The sequence below is a fragment of the Thalassophryne amazonica genome, chromosome 22 (genome assembly GCF_902500255.1).
Source record: "Thalassophryne amazonica chromosome 22, fThaAma1.1, whole genome shotgun sequence".
NCBI classification, from domain to species: Eukaryota; Metazoa; Chordata; class Actinopteri; order Batrachoidiformes; family Batrachoididae; genus Thalassophryne; species Thalassophryne amazonica.
This window is the reverse complement of record NC_047124.1, coordinates 5,126,020-5,147,069: the sequence shown is the minus strand read 5'-3', so window position 1 is coordinate 5,147,069 and position 21,050 is coordinate 5,126,020. Positions and strand designations below refer to the sequence as shown.

At 45.1% G+C, this 21,050-nt stretch overlaps 1 protein-coding gene across 1 annotated transcript in view; it reads left to right on the top strand.

Annotated features, from left to right (window-relative positions):
- Nucleotides 1-2,446: 2,446 nt before the first annotated feature.
- Nucleotides 2,447-21,050, top strand: part of shank3b (SH3 and multiple ankyrin repeat domains 3b) — a 53,298-nt gene continuing 34,694 nt past the window's right edge. The window contains 2 exon segments of the mRNA XM_034162921.1: nt 2,447-2,793; nt 12,326-12,753. The gene's annotated coding sequence lies outside the window, so the exon portion shown is untranslated.

The window sequence follows — 21,050 nt, the reverse complement described above, 5'->3', positions numbered from 1 at the left end:
TATAAATATACGAGTAAATGGTTTTAATCTCCTGCTGGAGGAATTGGTGGGTTGCTATGACAACCACACTGTCAGATGTACTATAAAATGTGAAATTAAAATGTAAATCCCATAATCTGGCTCTTGGGGCTGTGTGAAACTTTTATCCAGCAGCACTGAACAACAATCCCCAAAGTGGAGAAAGAATAAAACAGGCTTTCTACTGTATTTGATTTCCTCTAAATTTGACCTGCAGGGGGTGAAATCAAAATTTGCATTGTTAGAAATCAGCTGAAGCCGTTTTTTTTTTTTTTTTAAATTCACTATCCAAACGGAGCTAGGCGCAATAAGATATTTTTGCCAGCAGATGGCAGTGTGGCACTGATGCAGGGCTACACTGACAATGACAGCGAAGCTCAGTTCTTATTTTGTTCATTCACATTCATCTTAAAACACCAGGTTTAGGTCCTCCATTCATTGCAGTTTAAGACTTCTGTCCAAAGATCTGTTTTTCTGTGTCGACCTCAGGGGTCACAGAGGACCAGCCGTCGCACAAATTCAACAACCTCACCTCAAGGTGCCACATCAACCTTACCAACCACATGATAAAACACATTGGTGACTGTGGACACGAAAAATTCCCTCAATGTTTTTTGATTTTACAGGAAGAACGGTCAACCAGACCTGACTCAGCGGGGGTGACCATCTGATACGGACATTCAAACCCGATTAAAGAAATCACCTGAATCATAAAGGAAATTGTTGTGTTCTTGTTGGAAGGTTGTGGAGACTCCTACAGAATTGCAGGGTCTATACAAGTCTTCAGTTTGTGAATAATGTCTACAGACCTTTTGATGGTTTTGTAGAATAAGATCCAAGATTTCAATAACTTTCTGGACTTGCTAGTGAGTCTCTATGTGGCGAACGTGTCAAATGTGTTGAGAGGTTCAGTTATCTTGGGTGTTTGTTCATGTCTCTGGGTCCTCAGCCTATGAGGTTGACAGATATCTGGGAAGACATTATGGAGTCATGAAACTGAAACTTAAGTAACTTGTACCCAGTGGTGACTGGATATCTTTGGGACAGGGTTTCTCCAGAGTTCCATGGGCAATGTAGGAATAACTTTGTGTCAAAGAAATGGTTCCTTCTTTGGGAGACTCTGCATTCTGTAGCTAAAAACTGATTGGAGTCTATGAGACCACCTGGACAGACCACCAGTCAGTTGTCACACTGCCCCCAACCCCCAGCCAAGGCTGGTACCAATTTACAGCTGGGTGGACTGAGACAATGTAGATTAAGTGTCTTTTCCAAGGACTCAGGCACCATGGGCAGGATTCAAAGTCTACACATTGACAGGATGGGTCCTTATGCACCGAGATACCTGGTCAACCCTACCCAGGAGAAGGTGGAGATTATGCCATTGTCTGTGTTGTCAAGTAGAACCGATAACTCAATTAATAAGGAGTTGGTCTACTGCTGTATTATGTGGACAAGGGTTCCAATTTTAGTCTGTGTCCTTGGACAGGGCGCTTCTTCTGCATTGTCCCAGTCCACCCAGCTGTAAGTTGGTACTGGCCTTGGCTGAGGAAGTAACCTGCATTGGACTGGTGTCCCATAGACAGGCACTTCTAGATTTTCATGTATTTCATGCTTGGGTATCTTGGACCACCAGTGGGCCTCGTGGCCTACATAAGACTTACGGTACTTCTGCTGTCAAATTCTATAACTCATAAAGTGGTGCATGGCTTTGACTGGAAGTCTGTGAGACATTTTTGGTGGTTATGTGTGGTGGTCATGTTTAACATGGCTACTTGTACCTTTCTCCATACTTGCTGTATGACATCACAAGGTTGTGGTTGGGATCAAAGTCAATTGTGGCTGTCCTCCTCTGGCACTTGGTGTGTGATGGAGCTCTGCACTCACAGTGCTCTCTTCTAGTATTTAATTCATTCATTCATTCATGTACTGTGTGTCATGTGACACTGAGGGGAATATAGATAGAAGATTTGTATGAAGAATGACAGAAGGATGTCAACAGTCTGATGACTGCGGTGTATAATCAGTCAGCGATATGCAGCTTCCCGCCTCCATGGTCTCTGATTGACAAGCGGAAGTTGAAATGTGGAAAACACCCTCTTCATATCATTCCTTCACTCCTGCAGGTCATGTGACTGCTTCTACCCATGCTCTGATTGGTCCACGTGCCTTCACTCCCCAGGTGTCATTTTGTACCTTTTCATAAATATTTTTTAATTTATTCACTCAGTGGGAAAGAGATGTGAAAGTTTTTTTTTAACCACCATACACCAGGCAGAAAAGATCATCATCATCATCATCATCGGCCACTGATGATGATGATGATGATGATGATTGGATGCCAAAGCTTCCTTTTTTTCCTGCCATTGCGTCGTTGCCATGGCAATGGGGCCGCTCCTCCACGCCCACGCTTACCCCTCTCGTTTGCTCTCTTGCTTTCTCAGAGAGAGAGAGAGAGAGAGAGGTGTGTTTTCTAACCCACGCATCGGAGTGGGAGACAGCGTGTGCGCGCACACGTGCACATACACACACACAGACACAGCGAGTGTGTCATGCGAGCAGTGTGTGGGCTGAACCGAGCAGCCTTCCACTCATCCCTTCTCTCTCTTTCTCTCTCTCTCTCTGTCTCTCATCCCTCCATCTCTTCGTCTCCAGATACACCTCTTATTCTTCTCATCTTTCATCAAACCACATCTCTCTCTCTCTCTCATTAGTCTTTTTTTTTTCTCTTATCAGTTTGTCCATGATGGAGAACGGATGGAGGTGCTGATCATCTGGGTGAGTCTCTGCAGCTGTGTGTGTGTGTGTGTGTGTGTGTGTGTGTGTGTGTGTGTGTGTGTGTGTGTGTGTGTGTGTGTGTGTGTGTGTGTGTGTGTGTGTGTGTGTGTGTGTGTGTGTGTGTGTGTTTGGGCTAACGTTAACATGTATGTTTACTTGTTTTGTGTAACTTAAAGTCATGACTAATTTTTATTGACACTTTACTCCACTTTGTGAACTCTTCAGTTCCTTCTTTCCTTTCCTTGCCCTCACTCTTTTTTCCTCCTTCCCTTTTCTACTCAATGTAACTTTCCTCTTTTTTTTTTTTTTTTGCTTTTGCCCTTTCTTTGGATTTCTTTGAACCCTCTTCTGCATTTTTTCTCTTCCTCTTTTTCCTCATATTTGCTCCTCTTCTTACACCTTTCCATTCTTCCTTTACTCTTGAATTACCTCCTCTATTCCTTTCCTTCCCATCTCTTCTCTTTATTCCCAATGATTCTCTTCTTTCCTTCCCTCTTCTTTCTTTTCTTTTGCACCCCTCTTCATTTAATGTCTTTCTCTCCTTTGCTTCCTTCTCTTGTGTCCTTTGCTTTACCCATTCTGTCTTCATTCACTTAATTTAATCTTCTCCTTTCCTTCCCTGACACTTCTCCTGATTCCCTTTCCCCCCCTCTTAATTTCTTTCTGTGTATTTCCAGTTTCCTTCTCCTGTTTCTTTCTCCTCTCCTTTCTATTTTGATTCTCTCCTTTCCTTCTTTCCTTTCTGTAATTCCCTCATTCCTCTCTCAGGTTTACTCCCTCCAGCACCACGTTATCATCCATTTTCTCTCTCTCTCTCTCTCTCTCTCTCTCTCTCTCTCTCTCTCTCTCGCTGTTATGTAAGCATAGCAGACAGCATAGAGGCCGTATACCATCTTTCTCAAGCAAAAAAAAAAAAAAAGCCCCAAGAGACACACTTGAGCCTGAAAGTGGTTCTTCCTCTTGAGCTCTGTGATCATTTTTTTCCTCACATCACCTGGTTGCCATAGTAACGTGTTGAGTTGGCAGTGGTCAGAGTTTAGCGTGTGTCTGCGTTCGTGGCAACTCGTTTGACGTTGCGCTGAAATGCAACAGATCAAATCTATTTTGGCTGCAGTCACACAACTACATTTCCCAGGATGCACCCTGTCTCTTCATCATAACACTGCACTCATGACACAGTTCATGACAGAGACATGCACGGAAGAAACATGTGACTTCCATTTTCTCTCAGTGTAATTCTCCTGGGTGATTAGCGCCTCCTAGTGCCGTAAACGTAAGCTCCTGATGAAACTGCACACTAATGAGGCAAGTTTGCAGAATACAAGTTACATGACACACACACACACACACACACACACACACACACACACACACACACACACACACACACACACACACACACGAAGTGGACTTTAGTGAAAGTAGAAAAAAAATGTCATGAATCTAAATGAACGGTGCAACTAACAGGTTTTCTGAGATTGAAATATTATTTTAAGGGGATGTTTTGGGTTTTGTGGACTCAGTGTTTGAGTTTACATTAATACAACAAATTGAAGAGAAATGTGTAAATAAGCTTTGTGTGGAAATTACCTGTTGATTAAGTTTTGTTAGGTCACATTTTCATGGAATTCATTAGCACCATCAAAAAGCTAAATATTTATTTGTACACAAGAAATATCTTCAGTAAGAGTCCATTTTCATCTACATTTAGGGAGCCCCAAGAGGAAAAAGAAAGAAATTGAACAGTTCTACATCAGGTTTTCTTTTCAGGTTCCCAGTGATGTGAGAAACTCGACAAGATAGTGTGTGTCAAAAAGAGAGAGGATACAGTGGGTATTATCAGACCCTACCATTGGTCACCATAGCAACAGAGCCTCTTTTTCAGTACACACATCATGATTCTACTTAACAATGAAATACAGCCCAGGACCTCAACATTTCTGAGGACCCTGTGAGCTAGCTACACATAGTGCAGAATTCCACAGGGTACAGAGAAGTATAGGACCCCGAGGTGTGTGAGCGGCCAACCTGGTACAGAGAGGTATAGGAACCCGAGGTGTGTGAGCGCCACACATGGTACAGAGAATTATAGGAACCCGAGGTGTGTGAGCACCCCACAGGGTACAGAGAAGTATAGGACCCTGAGGTGTGTGAGCACCACACAGGGTACGGAGAAGTATAGGAACCCGAGGTGTGTGAGCGGCCCACCTGGTACAGAGACGTATAGGACCCAGAGGTGTGTGAGTGCCCCACAGGGTACAGAGAAGTATAGGAACCAGAGGTGTGTGAGTGCCACACAGGGTACAGAGAAGTATAGGAACCCGAGGTGTGTGAGTGCCCCACAGGGTACAGAGAAGTATAGGAACCCGAGGTGTGTGAGCGCCACACATGGTACAGAGAATTATAGGAACCCGAGGTGTGTGAGCACCCCACAGGGTACAGAGAAGTATAGGACCCTGAGGTGTGTGAGCACCACACAGGGTACAGAGAAGTATAGGAACCCGAGGTGTGTGAGCGGCCCACCTGGTACAGAGACGTATAGGACCCAGAGGTGTGTGAGTGCCCCACAGGGTACAGAGAAGTATAGGAACCAGAGGTGTGTGAGTGCCACACAGGGTACAGAGAAGTATAGGAACCCGAGGTGTGTGAGTGCCCCACAGGGTACAGAGAAGTATAGGAACCCGAGGTGTGTGAGCGCCACACATGGTACAGAGAATTATAGGAACCCGAGGTGTGTGAGCACCCCACAGGGTACAGAGAAGTATAGGACCCTGAGGTGTGTGAGCACCACACAGGGTACAGAGAAGTATAGGACCCCGAGGTGTGTGAGCGTCCCACAGGGTACAGAAAAGTATAGGACCCTGAGGTGTGTGAGCTCCCACAGGTTACAGAGAAGTATAGGACCCTGAGGTGTGTGAGCATCCCACAGGGTACAGAGAAGTATAGGACCCTGCGGTGTGTGAGCAGTCCACAGGGTACAGAGAAGTATAGGACCCCGAGGTGTGTGAGCGGTCCACAGGGTACAGAGAAGTATAGGACCCGGAGGTGTGTGAGCGGTCCACAGGGTACAGAGAAATATAGGACCCTGAGGTGTGTGAGCGGTCCACAGGGTACATAGAAGTATAGGAACCCGAGGTGTGTGAGCGGCCCACCTGGTACAGAGAAGTATAGGAACCCGAGGTGTGTGAGCGGCCCACCTGGTACAGAGAAGTATAGGAACCCGAGGTGTGTGAGCGCCACACAGGGTACAGAGAAGTATAGGAACCCGAGGTGTGTGAGCGCCACACAGGGTACAGAGAAGTATAGGAACCCGAGGTGTGTGAGCGCCACACAGGGTACAGAGAAGTATAGGAACCCTAGGTGTGTGAGCGCTACACAGGGTACAGAGACGTATAGGACCCAGAGGTGTGTGAATGCCCCACAGGGTACAGAGAAGTATAGGAACCTGAGGTGTGTGAGTGTCACACAGGGTACAGAGAAGTATAGGAACCCGAGGTGTGTGAGCGCCACACAGGGTACAGAGAAGTATAGGAACCCGAGGTGTGTGAGCGGCCCACCTGGTACAGAGACGTATAGGACCCCGAGGTGTGTGAGTGCCCCACAGAGTACAGAGACGTATAGGACCCCGAGGTGTGTGAGCGGCCCACCTGGTACAGAGACGTATAGGACCCAGAGGTGTGTGAATGCCCCACAGGGTACAGAGAAGTATAGGAACCTGAGGTGTGTGTCACACAGGGTACAGAGAAGTATAGGAACCCGAGGTGTGTGAGCGTCCCATAGGGTACAGAAAAGTATAGGACCCTGAGGTGTGTGAGCTCCCACAGGGTACAGAGAAGTATAGGACCCTGAGGTGTGTGAGCATCCCACAGGGTACAGAGAAGTATAGGACCCTGCGGTGTGTGAGCAGTCCACAGGGTACAGAGAAGTATAGGACCCCGAGGTGTGTGAGCGGTCCACAGGGTACAGAGAAGTATAGGACCCGGAGGTGTGTGAGCGGTCCACAGGGTACAGAGAAATATAGGACCCTGAGGTGTGTGAGCGTCCCACAGGGTACATAGAAGTATAGGAACCCGAGGTGTGTGAGCGGCCCACCTGATACAGAGAAGTATAGGAACCCGAGGTGTGTGAGCGGCCCACCTGGTACAGAGAAGTATAGGAACCCGAGGTGTGTGAGCGCCACACAGGGTACAGAGAAGTATAGGAACCCGAGGTGTGTGAGCGCCACACAGGGTACAGAGAAGTATAGGAACCCGAGGTGTGTGAGCGCCACACAGGGTACAGAGAAGTATAGGACCCCGAGGTGTGTGAGCGCCATACAGGTTACAGAGAAGTATAGGAATGCGAGGTGTGTGCTCGCCCCACATGGTACAGAGAAGTATAGGAACCTGAGGTGTGTGAGCGCCACACAGGGTACAGAGAAGTATAGGACCCCGAGGTGTGTGAGCGGCCCACCTGGTACAGAGACGTATAGGACCCAGAGGTGTGTGAATGCCCCACCGGGTACAGAGAAGTATAGGAACCTGAGGTGTGTGAGTGTCACACAGGGTACAGAGAAGTATAGGAACCCGAGGTGTGTGAGCGCCACACAGGGTACAGAGAAGTATAGGAACCCGAGGTGTGTGAGCGCCACACATGGTACAGAGAATTATAGGAACCCGAGGTGTGTGAGCGGCCCACAGGGTACAGAGAAGTATAGGACCCCGAGGTGTGTGAGCACCCCACAGGGTACAGAGAAGTATAGGACCCCGAGGTGTGTGAGCGCCACACAGGGTACAGAGAAGTATAGGACCCCGAGGTGTGTGAGCGCCACACAGGGTACAGAGAAGTATAGGACCCCGAGGTGTGTGAGCGCCACACAGGGTACAGAGAAGTATAGGACCCCGAGGTGTGTGAGCATCCCACAGGGTACAGAAAAGTATAGGACCCTGAGGTGTGTAAGCCTCCACAGGGTAGAGAGAAGTATAAGACCCCGAGGTGTGTGAGCGCCCCACAGGGTACAAGAGTATTGGAATGTGAGGTGTGTGCGCACCCCACAGGGTACAGAGAAGTATAGGACCCCGAGGTGTGTGAGCGTCCCACAGGGTACAGAAAAGTATAGGACCCTGAGGTGTGTGAGCTCCCACAGGGTACAGAGAAGTATAGGACCCTGAGGTGTGTCAGCATCCCACAGGGTACAGAGAAGTATAGGACCCTGCGGTGTGTGAGCAGTCCACAGGGTACAAAGAAGTATAGGACCCCGAGGTGTGTGAGCGGTCCACAGGGTACAGAGAAGTATAGGACCCGGAGGTGTGTGAGCGGTCCACAGGGTACAGAGAAATATAGGACCCTGAGGTGTGTGAGCGTCCCACAGGGTACATAGAAGTATAGGAACCCGAGGTGTGTGAGCGGCCCACCTGGTACAGAGAAGTATAGGAACCCGAGGTGTGTGAGTGGCCCACCTGGTACAGAGAAGTATAGGAACCCGAGGTGTGTGAGCGCCACACAGGGTACAGAGAAGTATAGGACCCTGAGGTGTGTGAGCATCCCACAGGGTACAGAGAAGTATAGGACCCTGCGGTGTGTGAGCAGTCCACAGGGTACAGAGAAGTATAGGACCCTGAGGTGTGTAAGCCTCCACAGGGTACAGAGAAGTATAGGACCCTGCGGTGTGTGAGCAGTCCACAGGGTACAAAGAAGTATAGGACCCCGAGGTGTGTGAGCGGTCCACAGGGTACAGAGAAGTATAGGACCCGGAGGTGTGTGAGCGGTCCACAGGGTACAGAGAAATATAGGAACCCGAGGTGTGTGAGCGCCACACAGGGTACAGAGAAGTATAGGAACCCGAGGTGTGTGAGCGCCGCACAGGGTACAGAGAAGTATAGGAACCTGAGGTGTGTGAGCGCCACACAGGGTACAGAGAAGTATAGGAACCCCGAGGTGTGTGAGCGCCATACAGGTTACAGAGAAGTATAGGAATGCGAGGTGTGTGCTCGCCCCACAGGGTACAGAGAAGTATAGGAACCCGAGGTGTGTGAGCGCCACACAGGGTACAGAGAAGTATAGGAACCCGAGGTGTGTGAGCGGCCCACCTGGTACAGAGACGTATAGGACCCCGAGGTGTGTGAGTGCCCCACAGAGTACAGAGACGTATAGGACCCCGAGGTGTGTGAGCGGCCCACCTGGTACAGAGACGTATAGGACCCAGAGGTGTGTGAGCGGCCCACCTGGTACAGAGAAGTATAGGAACCCGAGGTGTGTGAGCGGCCCACCTGGTACAGAGAGGTATAGGAACCCGAGGTGTGTGAGCACCACACAGAGTACAGAGAAGTATAGGAACCGAGGTGTGTGAGCGCCACACAGGGTACAGAGAAGTATAGGAACCCGAGGTGTGTGAGCGCCACACAGGGTACAGAGAAGTATAGGAACCAGAGGTGTGTGAGCGCCACACAGGGTACAGAGAAGTATAGGACCCTGAGGTGTGTGAGCGCCATACAGGTTACAGAGAAGTATAGGAATGCGAGGTGTGTGCTCGCCCCACAGGGTACAGAGAAGTATAGGAACCCGAGGTGTGTGAGCGCCACACAGGGTACAGAGAAGTATAGGAACCCGAAGTGTGTGAGCGCCACACAGGGTACAGAGAAGTATAGGACCCCGAGGTGTGTGAGCGCCACACAGGGTACAGAGAAGTATAGGACCCCGAGGTGTGTGAGCGCCATACAGGTTACAGAGAAGTATAGGAATGCGAGGTGTGTGCTCGCCCCACAGGGTACAGAGAAGTATTGGGCGCTGTGCTGTGTGAGCGCCCCACAGGGTACAGAAAAGTATTCGGCCCCAAGGTGTGTGAGCGGTCCACAGGTTACAGAGAAATGTAGGGCCCCGTGGTGTGTGAGGGCCTTGAGGTGGGTGTCAATATGATGCCCTCCAAGGCCTATAGAGAGCAGAAATACAGACTCTGAGGTTGTGGAGGTCCCCTCAGCAATCATCATGCAACACCCACCACCCCCCAAGCCCACAATAAAAAATAAATATGTAAATAAAATATAAGTAAAATAATCTGACACATCTGTTTGTGGCATTAACACAAAGTGGTGAGTACATGAAAAATTGAAATCATGTAAATTTGTAGCTTTAATAAATTTGCATAGGATTGAGACTGGATCTGGATTGGTCTAATACACACAGGCATGCGTGTGGATGTGCGTGCGTGAGTGTGTTATTAGTGCTCCCCGTCTTCTCTACTTTTTCCTGCCAAACATCCGTTTCCTTGGAAACGCAGATGGGAAACGGCAAGTGTGAGTACAGGAAGTTTAATCAAATCTTTGTCCAACTTTTGGTTCTTGTTCCAACGTGTCCTTTGCTGTATGTTACCACGGAAACATCCGGGATCAGGCAACCTCTACAAACCAGCAGGCTAGCATGCTGGCTACCAGTATGCTACTGGCTAAATACCAATAGGATAATGTGCTACGAACACGAACTGACTGCTGCAAGCTAAAGGATGCTGAAGACATAAACCATAATTCCAGTTAGAGCAGAGCCTCAGTGTGTGTTTGATTGCTCAGTGTTCCATTTTTCCTGATTGGAAGTTAGAAGATTTGTCCCTTCAAGTAATTTTGTTCAAGAGAACTGACAAACACCTGAGACCTGGATCTATATTATTGTTATTATTATTATTATTATTATTATTATTATTAAAATATAATATTTTCTCAACAATCCAGAAATTGGAATGTAGTTGAAAGCACCGACTGTATGAAGACCATCATCAGGCTTCAAAAGCCAACAAGCACCAACACCTTTTTCCAGCCTCCATCAAACTTTCTGATGGAGTGGTCTCATGTCATTTGATGTCTTCCCAAGTACTCGGGGAACAATCCTTTTGTTTGACTTTTCCGTGCATCTGTCCATGTTTGGGTGGCCTCAGAACCCACCTGATCTTGTCATTTTGTTCTCCGTGTTCTTTGTTCCTAAATGAAATATTCTCTTGAAATCGCATCTTCCTCAAGATGCTACGAGTACACTCTCCACCAGCAGTTTTGTAACTACATGGATATATGTATTTCTACTTTGTTCACTGGAAGAACATGCAGAAGATTCCTGAAGAAGGTTGAACATAGTCACGCTGTCAAGCGTACACAGTATAATGATGTTTGGATCGTGGACAAAATAAGGAATTTGTTCCTTTCGGCAAAAAAAAAAAAAAAAAAAAAGATGCAACCTTCCGAGCCAAGCAGTGTAACAAGAGTACCTGGGTCGTCTAAACTGGGCAACGTGATGGAATGTCCCAGTTCTTCAAACGACCTTTCTGTTTACCCTGAACATTTGTAAGTGTTGGTAATATCGATCCCTGTATTGATAAACTTCTATGGTGGTGTTTTATGCCCCCACTCAATGAAGTTGGGAAGCAGTTATGTTCACCCCGTCTGGGCATCCATCCGTCCGGGTGTCTGTCTGTAAATTTGACATTTCCTCCCATTACTGAAGAACATCTCGTCTGATTGAAATAATTTCTTGGTGGTGTATTGGTCGAGGCCAGAGGAACATTCCTTTGAAAATGAGGATCTTTTACTATACAAATAGATCATATATGGACATCATTATCTTCATTATAGACATCATTATCTAGTTTGTATCCCACAGCAGCCTATAATAAAGGTTCTTGAAATGGAGCAGTGTGTCCACCTGGTGGGCATTTGCCATGAATGCAGGTGCAATAGAATTTTGCTAAGAGCTCTCGTCACCTCAACTATAAACCCATACACTAATTTGACTGCAGCGTGTATCCATGTCCCTGCTGTTGATGGTGTGGCTTCACATACCTGCATCTGCTGAGTGGAATCTAGTTTTGGACATCAAATAAGCAAAATGACAGCAAGAGATTAAGGTGTTGGAATGCTTCATTGGAGTGGTCTGTTCCAAGAACAGTCTGACCAGGTCTGAAGAACCTGCAATATGTAAATATGAACAGAGAACTGTGCTGCATCAGGCTGATGACAGGTTTAGCAGTTTCTTCAGTGGTATGATCCTTTATTTCTTTATTTTGGAAGAAATATGTGACTAATGTTCTGTTCATGGCTGGAAAATTCATAAATAGGTTCTGCATGGTGGCGCTACCTGACTAATCGATACCAGCCTGGGTCAGCTGTAGGACTCATGAAGTTCTAAGCGTTAGCCGGCACACAGTCCTTCTGTGTGTGGGTTCTGTGTGATTTAACGATCCAGTGTGTAACCAAGCTTGTCACGAGTAAATCTGACATAGGTTTGCTGTCATACTTGTGTTTGGCTTCTAAATTTGATGTCATGAAGGCAGAAAGGTGTTCCGTCAAAATGATTAGTGTTCGTCGTCGTTGTGTGGCTTTGTGAACCTGTCTGATCCAGTTCTGATGAAACTATGGCAGCTGGTTCTGTTGACTTGTGTGGACTCTCCAATCCTCTCTGATCTTGTTTTTTTTCCTCTCCCTCCTGCTTTGTCCTCTGTCACATCCTGACTTCCCTCTTCTTCACCTCCCGTTCTCCCCTCTGTCTTCCTTCCTCACCTCCTCCCTCTCCACAGGATGGGCCGGGCTGCTCCCAGAACACAATGTAAAACTGTGAGGCTGACTGCAGGATTACTACACAGAAACAACATTTTACTGCAAATACTACCTGATTTCCTGCAGACTTTTCACATTCAACAAGGAACTACTGCGTTGGCTACTAAAACTACTACATGATCTGCCAAAAGTACTGCTCCCACTACTGCCTCACAGGATTACTACCCATCTTTACCAGGAACTCCTCCGGCAGCTGAGGTCCAACCGATCAAAACCGACAAGTCGCACAAGAATCTGGCACCTCAAGCTAAAACAGAATTCAAACCAAAGCGCTGCACCAAAATTCCAGTCCAGCTCTTTAGACCAGACCAGACCAGGAGAGACCTGAACAGACCCGTAGAACTCAGTAAAGGCTATCGGAAAAGTTTGATGGGACTGCTGACGATAGGTAAGTGTGGTGATTTATTGTAACTACAGTTTATAATCCCACTCTTGGCAATGTTCCTCCGTTACCTCGATTAATTTTTAAGTAAAATAATTAGTTTATTTCATTATTTCAGGACTAGTTGGTCAACATCCTGTCGTTATTAACGACTGATTCACAGTACAAATGGCCATCTTAAGATGGCTCCATACATCTTTACAAACTGCTCAGCAACTCCCCTCCCCCAAATTTCTTATTTCGACGGGCCTACCTTTTTTACTTTTTGCAACTCTTGATATTCAACAGTCGAGCCAGTTTTTTTTTTGATTGGCCGTTTTTCAGCTGGGTGCCTCCCCCTCCTAAACTTCATCCGAATTACTTCATCCTTAAATGCATGAGACGGAGCAGCTTTTCCCAAAAGACCGTTGAGCCAGCTACATGCTAGCCAGAGAAGCTAGCTGACCTGGCTAACTATAATAGCACCACCTGACGTGGCTAATTACCTCATATCCTCTACCGAGTGGGTTTACAATATGTTTTACGGTAGAGTGATGTCATACAACTGCAATGACCAGTTTAATTACTTTAATCAAGAAGGATTCTGCCATTTTATTTATTTATGGTAGTTTTTACTTTTGACTGTGTCGTATCAAGATTGTTAATTTCAAGATTTGTGGGCAGCTGTGATTGACGTCTGACCTCAACATATAGAAGAATAATTTATGCTGGTTGGAACATTTGGTGAAACTGTGTTCCACCAAACTGATCGGTAATGAGTCGAAATGGCCCTTTTACCAAAACGGCCCATGACCTAAATGGTCCCAATAGGAATGTTGCTATTATTCCACTTCTAGATTCTGAAGGGCAATCATAGATTTGAAAGAAGGGGTAAGTCCATCCAACCGTCTCAGAAAACGTTTAGGGTTGGAGTTACCCCAACTCATTTCTTACATACTTGACATGTTTGAAATGATGCTCAAAATACTCAAAGTCTTTGTAGTTGTATAAACCAATAAATAATGCAAATGTAGTATTTCTTTAGAGGCCATTTTGCTCAGGGACTGCTTTAGCAAAGGGCTGTTCTGAGTTGGGGCCATTTAGGTCAGAGGTTGTATTGACCTGCAGCCTTTTTGACTTGGGGCCATTTTGACTCCTATCCAATGGAACCACCTCGACTTTGACTGTTGGATATTTACTTCCACTAAGGACTTTGTGTGTTCAAAAACCTTGGTGGCGGTTTGTACCAGAGCTGGAGGCAAATCTGGATCCTCACAAAATCATTCTGGATACATCCGTTTTAAAATCTAAACGGCTCGACAGTAATTAATTTATTTTGACTTTCAAACTGTACTTGATGGGAACGGCCCTTTACTGCTTACTTTTTCTGCGGCTCGTTTGTAATAAGTAATGCTGTTACTTTCTTAGTGGGTAATCGATCATTGAATGACATGTTTGTTGAGAAACCAAACTTCTCATAGTCCTCGGAGAGTTTGTGGATAATGATGGTTTGAAGCCGGTTTGTCATTCTGGTCAGCTCGCGGCGAGGCTGGTGGTGTGATCATTGTCAGCTGCCAACACAGACGCTCTTCTCACCATCAAGGAACATCCCGTCTTTCTGAATTATGCAATGCAACGGCGGCGACTTCACTCTGCCTCCGCTGATTGTCCATCAGATTCATTCTGAATGCAAAACGTGGAAAAACATGCTTATTGCAGACAGGAGTTCCATGAGACATGTATGTGTGTAGAGCTGAACGATTAATTGATTAGTAAATTGGCACAGTTGTGTTTTTTGTATAGCTCAGTATCGTATTTTTTCTTATAATTGAGTCGTCTCGTCATAACAGTTGAAATTGAATTTTTGCTAAATTAATATCTGGATTTTATGATTTGGTATTGAAGTCTGAGTCATTAAAAGTGAATTACTGACATCAAAGATTAAAGCCTGAAACTGATTTCCCACCGAGGACTCCAGCCAGAGCCTCGTAGGCGTCAATCTTATGTTGAATTTCAGTCTTATTCCAGATAAAGACCGTAGCTGCTATCATGTAGCAGCTGTTGGGAGGACAGCAGCTCTGCTCAGGACAAAACTGGAAATGATCAAATCACACCCCGCAAATTATTTCAGGACACAGCCTCCCGCTAGGTCCCCCTGAGAGAGGAATTTCCACCTCTCGGCGAGCCATGATCCAGAGACAAAGTGGGACAAAGTGCCCGCTTCAAAGAGGACATGAGGTCGGACCCAAAGGAAGCCTGAAGACATACCTGAGGAGGCGTTACATAACGGGACGTTTCAGTTCCTGCAGAGAGACGAATCAGAAGAAAAACAGCTGCTGTTAGCAGCAAAAACGCTGCTGCTGCTCCTGAAGGACCCATTCACATCTCCAACAAGCGCAAAGATGGAGACGGCGCACTTTGGACAAATGTGCCGTGACTGCTGACAGAAGACATTACTGCTTCCTGAGGTGGAGGAAAAAAGAAGTCTTATTATATACAGTGCATCCAGAAAGTAAGAAAGGGGCAGCGCGGTGGATTAGTGGTTAGCACTGCTCCCTCATAGCAAGAAGGTTGTGGGATCGCTTCTTGCCCTTTGTGTGTGGGTGTTTGCATGTTCTGCCCATGTCTGCGTGGGTTACCTCTGGGCACTCCGGTTTCCTTGCACAATAAAAAAAAAACAAAACAGAACAAAACATGCTTATTAAGGATTTGCTCCTTCTCTTCCCCTGAGCAAGGCAGTGTCTTCACATCTGGAGTTGGTCCCCAGGCGCCGGACTGTGGCTGCTCACTGCTCGGCTGCTCCTAGTGGTTGGATTGTGTCTAATTAGGATGGTTAAATGCAGAGGGACACATTTCTATGTATTTATGTACAATTGACAATAAAGGCTGTCCTCATTCACAGCACTTATCCCAAATGGACCAAATTAATTTTCTTCCCTCAAAATTCTACTCACAACACCTCATAATGACAACATGAAAAACATTTTTTTTTCAATTAATGAAAAAAAAACGAACAAACTAAGAAATCATAAGTATTCACAGCCTTTGCTCAATACTTTGTTGATGCACCTTTGGCAGCAATTCCAGCCTCAAGTCTTCTTGAATATGATGCCACAAGCTTGGTGCACCTATGTTTGGGCAGTTTTGTCCATTCCTCTTTGCAGCACCTCTCAAGCTTCATCAGGTTGGATGGGGGGCAGCGGTGCACAGCCATTTTCAGATCTCCTCCAGAGATGTTCAATCAGATTCAGGTCTGGGCTCTGGCTGGACCATTCAAGGACATTCACGAGAGTTGTCCTGAAGCCACTCCTTTGATATCTTGGCTGTGTGTTTAGGGTCATTGTCCTGCTGAAAGATGAACCGTCACCCCAGTCTGAGGTCAAGAACGCTCTGGAGCAGGTTTTCATCCAGGATGTCTCTGTACATTGCTGCATTCATCTTTACCTTCAATCCTGACTAGTCTCCCAGTTCCTGCTGCTGAAAAACACCCCCACAGCATGATGCTGCCAACACCATGCTTCACTGTAGGGATGGTGCCTGGTTTCCTCCAAACATGATGCCAATGAGTTCAATCTTTGTTTCATCAGAGCGGAGAATTTTTTTTCTCCTGGTCTGAGAGTCCTTGAGGTGCCTTTTGTCTTAAATGTTTCAAATCTGCAGTGATTAGACCAGTACTTAAGAAACTAATCTTGACCCTAGTGTATTGAAAAACTATCGGCCGATATCACATCTATCATTTTTCTCTAAAATTCTGGAAAAGTGGTGTCAACGGCAGCTCGTAGGACTATCTTACTGAGATAATCTTTGAGCCACTGCAGTCTGCTTTTAGAAAATATCATTCCACAGAGACGGCTATCACTAAAGTGGTGAATGATCTTCTGCTTACAATGGATTCGGACACCACTACGGTTGCTGTTAGATCTCAGTGCTGCATTTGATACAGTGGATCATCATATTCTACTTGATAGGCTGGAAAATCATTTTGGGATTACTGGGAGTGCCCTTGCATGGCTGATGTCATACTTGACCAGTCGTTCTCGCTGTGTTTTGTACAGTAACACTACCTTGAACCTCAGTGACATGAAATTTGGGGTTCCACAGGGGTCTGTCTTAGGCCCCCTTTTTTTCTCCCTTTATATAGCACCCCTTGGGCACATATTGCAGCGTTTTGGGATTACCTTTCACTGCTATCCAGATGATACTCAGTTATACATGCTGATAACTGCTGGTAATCTTGTTCACATAAAATCCTTAGAAGATTGCATTGCAGCAGTGAGAAGCTGGATGTCTAGAAACTTCCTACTTTTAAACTCTGATAAGACTGAAATGATGGTTCTTCGTCCAGTGAGACATCGGCATCAATTTGACCAGTTAACGCTCAGCCTCGGCTCATGTGTCATACATCTCACTGCCAAACTGAGAAACCTTGGGGTAATTTTTGATCCTTCATTGTCCTTTGGTCTCCACATTAGAAATATTACTAGGACTGCTTTCTTCCACCTGCAAAATATAGCGAAGATTCGTCCCATCCTGTCTATGACTGATGCTGAGACCCTGATCCATGCATTTATCTCTTCTAGATTGGACTACTGCAATGTTCTATTTTCTGGTCTAGCATTAGGGGTCTCCAATTGGTTCAAAATGCAGCAGCCAGACTTTTGACACGAAGCAAAAAGTTTGACCACATTACACCCATTTTGGCATCCCTTCACTGGCTTCCTGTCCCAGTGAGCTCAGATTTTAAGGTTCTGCTACTAACCTATAAAATTATTCATGGACTAGCACCTCTCTACCTAGCTGACCTAATTAAACCTTACGTACCGGCCCGGGCTTTACATTCTCAGGGTGCAGGACTACTTTGTGTCCCTAAAGTGAATAAGAAGTCTGTGGGTCACAGAGCTTTCTCTTATCGTGCCCCTGTTCTGTGGAATGATCTCCCTGCATCAATAAAACAGTCAGATTCTGTGGAGATTTTCAAGTCCAGACTTAAGATGCACTTATTTTCCCTTTCATATGGCTAGCATACTGGTACAGTTTTGTTTTACGCTTTTTACTCTTTTAATTCATTTATTAGTAATTGGAGCGGGCCGCAGCCTCAACTTTACCTAAATTCTGGATCTTTTAGTGAAGTTTAGGGCTAGTGGCCGGCGATCACCTTAGTATTTCTCTGTTTTTCTTGTTGTTTAAGGCTGGCAAATTATACAGTATTTTTTGTCTTTCTGATGCCTGATTCTATTTTTTCTCTCTGTTTAAGGTGCAGCTCCATCCAGAGATGGGAGTTGTATTCATGTTGGCGATCCTCCTGTCCTGTGCGCCAACAGCATTTCTTGTATATTCGTCCGTGAATTGTTTCTGTGAATTGCTTCTGTAATTTATGTTTGTATCATGGCCCAAGCAGAGGGTCACCCCTTTGAGTCTGGTCTGCTTGAGGTTTCTTCCTCAGAGGGAGTTTTTCCTTACCAGTGTTGCTCTGGGGGTTGGTAAGGTTAGACCTTCCCTGTGTGATGCGGCTTGAGGCAACTCTGTTGGATTTGGCGCTATATAATGAAAATAAATTGAATTAAATTGAACTCCAGAAGGGCTGCCATGTGCCTTTTACTGAGGAGTGGCTTCCGTCTGGACACTCTACCATACAGGCCAGATTGGTGGCTTGCTGCAGAGATGGTTGTCCTTCTGGAAGGTTCTCCTCTCTCCACAGAGGAATGCTGGAGCTCTGACAGCGTGACCATCAGGTTCTTGGTCACCTCCCTGACTAAGGTCCTTCTCCCCAAAGGCTCAGTTGGATGGGCGGCCAGCTCTAGGAAGAGTCCTGGTGGATCTGAACTTCTTCAGTTACCGATGATGGAGGCCACTGTGCTCATATGGGACCTTCAAAGCAGTAGAAATAGGTTTCTGTCTCCTCTCCAGATTGTGCTTCGAGACAATCCTGTCTCAGAGTCTACAGACAATTCCTTTGACTTCATGCTTGGTTGGTGCTGACTGCAACTGTGGACCTTATATGTAGACAGGCGTGTGTCTTTCCAAATCATGTTTCAACTGAATTTACCCCAGGTAGACTCCAGTTAAGCTGAAGAAACATCTCATGGATGATCAGTGGAAACAGGAGGCACCTGAGCTCAATTTGAGCTTCATAGCAAAGGCTGTGAATACTTATGTACGCGTGATCTAAAACACCAACAGCTTTTTTTCACGTTGTCATTATGGGGTGTTGTGTGTAGAAATTTGAGGGGGGAAAAGTGAATTTCATCCGTTTTGGAATAAGGCTGTAACATAACAAGATGTGGAAGAAGTGAAGTGCTGTGAATACTTTCCGGATGCACTGTAGGATGAGTACGAGGACTGTCGTCTTTAAAAGAAGTGATAAAGAGTTGAAGGATCCCCCCCCCCCCACCCCCCCAAAAGAAAGAATTGCAAAAATGACGTTATGATTTCATTACAGCAGAGATCACGACACAATGTCTTAAAAATGATTGGCTTTTAATTAAATTAGGAGTGACATTGTTCGATTAGATTTTGAGTCAGACGTGTATCCAGCATCATTTTCAGTTAAGATTTTTATTGCTTCTGCTATTAATTTCTGTTCTATTATACAAAGCGGCACCTCACTTCAGTTTCGCAATAATACAATTCATTTCTCAGCACCTTTCTAAATGGTTATTACAAAAAATACATCACAAAAATGATCAAACTTTTAAAAAACAAAACAAAATCATGGGTCAGGACCACATCGTGCAATAATGTCAAAGATAAATCTGTTAAATTCCATGATAATTAGGAGACTAATGGCATAAGGTGCTGTAAAATCTGCCAAGTCAAAAGTTCCTTCTTAGTGAGAAACTCTGTTGCAGCAATTAGGAGGCTTTTACTGGAAGCTATAAATATTACAAGACGCTTTTCTGCATCTGAAAATTTAAAATAATATCTGGTTGAATCCATTTTTTGGACATTTGAAGCTCTTCAGAGGGTTTTATCTTGATGTGGATCAGATTTAAATAGAAAGAAACAAATCCTCACATTTGAGAAACTGCGACAAGTCGAGATGTGGCTTTATTTTCTTGATAAATCATTAAATGATAATTATTTTTTAACATTGCCTAATTGTCTCAGCGCTACATTGAAATGACATGTAACATGCTTTGACCCGGGGGGATAAAAAACAGTAGTTTGGTCAGCTTTGTGGAGGACTGCACTGAGACAAAGAGCAGCCTGCACACAAATCCCTTTACAAACATTTGAGACAACTTCCACATCTCAACTGTTGACTCCTGTCAGCTCTTTCCTTCACGGAAATGTTGGCGCTTTCATTTTACGGAAAAATAGGCACGACTGTGACGTACTAAATACGACCACAGTTCTTTATTCGGGCTCCTTCTTCAGCCCAGTTCTGATTGGACAAAACTATATTTAACTGTTTGTAATATTTTGTCCCTCTCATCATATAGTGAGAAGCCAAAATATTAGAAACAGGTCAAACTATGTTGTCAGGTAGTAACAAGCTCTCACTCATATCAAGGTTTAAATACAAACATGTGCCCCCATTAACAAAGTTATGCCTACCTCATGTTTGTTCCAACAAATTAATACCACTTTTTTTTTTCTTTTTTTTTTACCAATTTACTAGCCACCTTCCGGAGTTCAGTGGCCACCCTTTAAAAATGTATGATGTGTAGTCTAACCCTAACCCTAAAAAAGATCTTTTATGCAGTAAAACAGCCTTTGTTGTAAAGTTTAAAATATGTATTCTTCTTTTTAAAGTGTCATTCCTCTACCCCCAAAGTTAAAACCAGTTTCAGGATCCATCCAAACAGTTCTTCATATCAGCTCAATTGAAAAAGATTCTCAGTTGTTTAGGTAGAAGATATCAAGGGCTGATTTTGGCGGTAACACATTTGAGGCGTGTCCAAACCCACTTTGCTATTTTACAGGATAATCTGAGTTCAGAAGGGGTTGTATATAGTCAGTTACTCATAAGTGTGCTTCAGACGTAACGTGAAACAAACCATTCAAATTATCTGTTAAATGGCATGTTGGTGGCTCTATGAGCAACATGTTGGTACACTGAGCACAAAAAGAACACTAAAGCCCCCTGAGGGGAAGCAGTGAGACCAAAATGGTTATTTTTATATTTGTATTTACTCTTATTTTGTTTAAAAAAATTAAAATTAAAATGTTGTTCTTTACAGATTGTACGAGCTCTGTGAATCCGTTTTTGTAAAGCATATCTGAGTAATGCATTGTACAAGCAGAATAGAAAAACTGCTTGACTTTAGACCACGTTTTTGGTGACTGATGATGCAGCAGCATGACCTCATGATCTCATTTTA